Source organism: Limulus polyphemus, unplaced genomic scaffold (assembly GCF_000517525.1).
Source record: "Limulus polyphemus unplaced genomic scaffold, Limulus_polyphemus-2.1.2 Scaffold28, whole genome shotgun sequence".
NCBI lineage: Eukaryota > Metazoa > Arthropoda > Merostomata > Xiphosura > Limulidae > Limulus > Limulus polyphemus.
This window is the reverse complement of record NW_013665638.1, coordinates 1,527,280-1,532,289: the sequence shown is the minus strand read 5'-3', so window position 1 is coordinate 1,532,289 and position 5,010 is coordinate 1,527,280.

Genomic DNA, 5,010 nt, shown 5'->3' with positions numbered 1-5,010 from the left:
AAGTGTTTTTTAGATAAAACTAATATATTTGTAAGTTTTGCGGTTTCAGTCAATATGAATGCATTGTTTCTAATGAAACTGTAAAAGTAAAGCTTTTTTTTTAAATAGATTGTAAAATATTTAAGAAACATTTTTTAATATAGAGAAAATATTCAACGATTGCTTGTTTTAAGAATTATGGAAGTCGCTTCTGAAAGTATTTATTATTATTATTAGAGTATACTGTGAGCTGATTACACTCTATAAGCAAGATATTCCAGATTCTTTGCTACCTTTGGCAATACTCCCACGAGCTCAGACTGATAGCCAAGAATACGCACTATTGCAGATGTATATCACAATTTCCATTGGAACAAGTTTCTGCATGCAAAGGATGATAAGATCAATCTTAAACAACAAATTTTGGCAGACATCCCAAAGACCCTCCACTGTACTTAGACCGAATACTTTCAATGCGATTCAAGTCTGTAGGACCAACTTTCTCATGAAAACAGCTGTTGATATCGAGGTGTAGCTAAAACGCCTGTGAGCCTTCGTCAGGTTCAAATCCGTGTTTATTATCTTGTTAATACTACCGGGAGATGTGCCCAACTTTATCTCCATATTTTTTGGGGGGTTGGGATGAGTTTGGGGGTTTCGCGAATGAAAGCGTTGCTTTGGAATGGCTAGAGTCACTGCTATCCTAAGAGCTCGAGTGTTCTAGTTCCCGCATCTGTGGGCAACCCTTCTCCAAAATGTTGAGTGTGTTGCTCTACATCGTTTAAGAACTTACAGAAATCTTTCCGCGAAAGGGCTATGTCTAGTCGTGACGGCATTGTTCTCTTGAATGGATGAGAATTTACTGTGAATCATGTACGTAGGTGACGACGCGGTTCGCCTCCAGGACGATACTCCACTATATTAGCATTTGCAAACAAATTCTTATAAAGTGCAATTAACCCTACGTATTTTATATAAATCTATTAATAATGATAATAATAAAATGATGAAAATAACAAAATAGAATTTCGTATTAGTTCATAGGAATTTCTCTAAACAAAACAAAGGCCTAAATGTTGCATCGTGAACCACCATTTTTATTAATTCCTATTTTTTTTTAAAAAAGGGTAAATTAAGTTGGTTTTTAAGGTTGATGAGGCTAAAATTTAAGAAATATATATAACCTTCTCAATTAGAGAAGGTGTGACATTATATGATGAGTTACAAAATAAAACTTTTGTTTTAAGATGTCAAATCCTCTACATTTTTGCGAGATCGTAAAAACAGTGCAGCCTGTTGGCATTGCAAGGACTTGTTGTTTAGTCTTGACTTTAGAAAATTGTGGTTTTGTCGAGGGGATCAATAACATGAGGGCATGACATGGTCAGGGGGTTCGAATCCCCGTCCCACCAAACATGTTCGCCCTTTCAGCCGTGGGGGCGTTATAACGTGATTGTCAATCCCACTATTCGTTGGTAAAAGAGTAGCCCAAGAATTGGCGGTAGGTGGTGATGACTAGCTGCCTTCTCATTAGTCTTACACTGCTAAATTAGAGACGGCTAGCGCAGATAGGCCTCGTGTAGCTTTGCGCGAAATTCAAAACAAACAAACAATAGCATGGGAAAAAAATTATATCTCGTACCGCTCATCTGTATAAAATTATGTTAAGTAGCACAAACCATTTGCGGTCAAATTAGTATCTTTATTCAACAGTACGTCTTTAAATACAAGATTTCTAGAATAATACAAGAAGATTCTAATCGCAGCCACCGAAATTTATAAGTCCACTTGTCTTAGGCCTAACTTTAGTTAAGCTTTTATTACGTACGGCCTATATTCGATAAAGAGATTAATTAACACTGAAACTTGTGTACGTTTTTTGCATTAGTTTAGTTAGGGCTACATTTTACCGTACTTAATACTATCAATAAATAAACTCGTAATGTTATTTTACGAACTAACGTCGGACCTTTTTTTCAAAACTTTGATAAAATATTAATATGTAGTACAAAATGTCTACTAAAGTTTATTTACATCTGTTGGAATTATGTGCGCGCGCATGGGCATTTAGATAGTAAGGTGCGCATTTTCAAAACAGACAAAACTGAGTATTATTATAATAAATAATATGTATAGATATATTTGATGTCGCATGACCTGTAAACGTTTTTTGGTTTGGATAATAACAGTTAAACCATAACGAGTTTATACGATGTTTGAAAATTTGCTAATAGTCGCCAAAGCTTATAATCAGGATTTATGATGAGGGTTAAATGAGCTGTGGATTTTGAAAAAAAAGGTGTTCACAGGTTATATAATGATTTCTGCAAAGAGTATTAGTTAGGACCACCTTATAACTGGAGGATCGACAGGATAAATCACGAAGTGATACTGACTTTAACTAAAGTGATTAAGATTAAGCTAAGAAATAAAGAGATTATACACGACGTATGACACGAAATGTGTCACATAGCACAGAGTGCACTTTTGTGTTGGACACTGGACAGTCTCCTTTTACTGGACTTATGAACTGATCAACATATTTTCTTTCCTAAAGATGTCTTCCCATCAACCAACTCATTTGAGAATCCGTACAGACTGCTTAAATCTAACGTTTATTACTTAATGGGAAATGTTAAAATTTACTTATAGCGACTAGCATTATCCACGTGACTAGTCATTCTCATTCATTTGTAAGCTCGAGATGTCATCTGGTCTACCAGTGAAGGACATTGATGTCAACTACATTGTGAATAAAATAAAGCATTACAGCAATACCTCCCACGGGTAGAAGAGGTATTATCACTAAAGAATAACAAAGGCAGCTAAAATGAAGTCAACTTAATGACTTTATGGACCACATGTTATTCAAAAACTGCAGATATTCATAATAAACAGATAATTAGAAAATTTCAACATTAAAATAATAAGGTAGAAAATGCATGATATACTTGTATGCCCTAAAAATATGCAGTTTATGTCTCATAGACTGACCATTGGGTTGAAGAAACAGAATATTTATTTTGTGTAAGATGCTAAATGAGATAGCATTCTGATTCTTTAGGGATTGTGGCTATTGATTAACCTTACTCATTGTCGTTATTCTTGTGAATATACATAGATGTCATTTCAGTGTTTTTTTTTTTAGGGATGGGACAAATAGTGTTTCATTGCATGTCAGATTTTGGATAAGTGGCCACAAATATTGAAAGTGCACCATAGTTATGAACTATCATATTATAGTATTAAATTAGTTACTTCTTCATTGTTTTTAATATTTAATAATGATGTACAGTTCCGCATACCTAAGCAACCATTGCAGACCTTTTAAGGGGATACAGCATATGGCGACTTTTAAATCCTCATTTTTACCAACTTATACTATTGTTTAGATTTTACTTGCCATTGCTGTTGTTGCCGCCACCGTGACGATTATGTAGTACACATGCAACTTTACGAATGGACGTGATGTTTGTTTAAACTCCAAAACGACTATATATGCATTATGACAATTACAAGTACCAGAGCTTCCACTCTTTAATATCTTGGAAAATGATTCTGTGTTTAGAAACTAGTGGAAAACACCAATCGACTAGATGACTTTCCAACCATGACAGGAGGTCTACTAGGATTGGCCCCCTGTGAGGCCAGACGTCCTTTCAATCTTGTTTTTACAGTCCTATATATATATCTATCTACATTTTGTGCCCTTCATATCTATAGTCAGATACCCCTAATGATCCATGAGCTTTTTATCAGAGATTTTGGCGATTCATAGAGTGAAAATGGTTGGAAACCCCCTGAGCCAGGCGATGCAATATTTATCATGTATGATGCACGTGCAAATATTATCATGCCTGCGTAATATATTGAGATAATCCGTTTATGAAAACGCTATCTACATATCTGATTCATCGCGAAACTAATATCCAATGGATCAGATATTTGTCTCTTCTCTATTTATTTCTGAACAGAGGTGGGTAGGCTGTTTTCCAGGGAAAGGCTAAACATGGATATTGTAATAAGTAGCAAAAGTGGGTGTCTAATCCTTGTCCGTTTTGATTATTATTAACTAATTAGAATGAGGCTTCTAAGAGTATTTTGCGTATTTTTAGTTTTCCATTATTTACTTTTCTTTTTCACCCAAGAAGTACGAGAAATATAACTGTTGTTTATTATTAAGACAGAGTATATCAACGTATGATGACATCTCCAGTTTTTAGAAATAATCAAATTTGGAGTTTAAGTTATCATTCTTAATGTCTAAATTATCCTATAGATGGCCTAATAGCAAATCAGGCTATCGTTATGCGTGTTCAAAGTTTTACTTAATTATTTTAGCCAGAATAACCACTTTAAAACTCGTACTCTGCTGATCCGCATTCCATGTTTTATTAATGGAAAATATATTTATGTGAAAAGCTACGTAAAACTTTTGCATAACGAAACTGTCTTACTAATAAAAACGTAAATATCTTTATGTTACGTCTTGCAACTACGTAATATAATGTTACTGCTTTTAAAGTTGCCATACCGGTCTGAAGTCGTCTACTGTTGCGAGCAAAGTTATTTTTATACACTTTATTAACCATATTAGGTTTATAGCAGTTTAATAAAAGGGGGGGATATAACAGTGAAAGTGAATTTCGATATTCTTTAAGAAGGCTGCGTGATAGGCAGTGGGTGCTGCTGACTGGTTGCTTCCCATTTGCTCAGTAGTTCAATATTAGTAATGGTTATGCACGGATTAAAGAGATTTCTCAAGTAGTCGTGTATCCCTCGCGTTGCACAAGGTGCCGTTCAGGTTGAAAACATCAAATACCTAACCCTAATATATAATCAAACTTGCTAAATAGCCCGATATAAGCTTTGTGGCTCTGCGGTAGATATACACAGCGTGGTCACAAGTAAATAGACACCACCTTTTCAGAAAAGATGAAAAGTTTCAGCCATATTCACATGAATTGATATATTTATAATATAATTAATATCTAGTAGATCTTCCTTTCGCTTCGTGGAGTTCGTTGATCC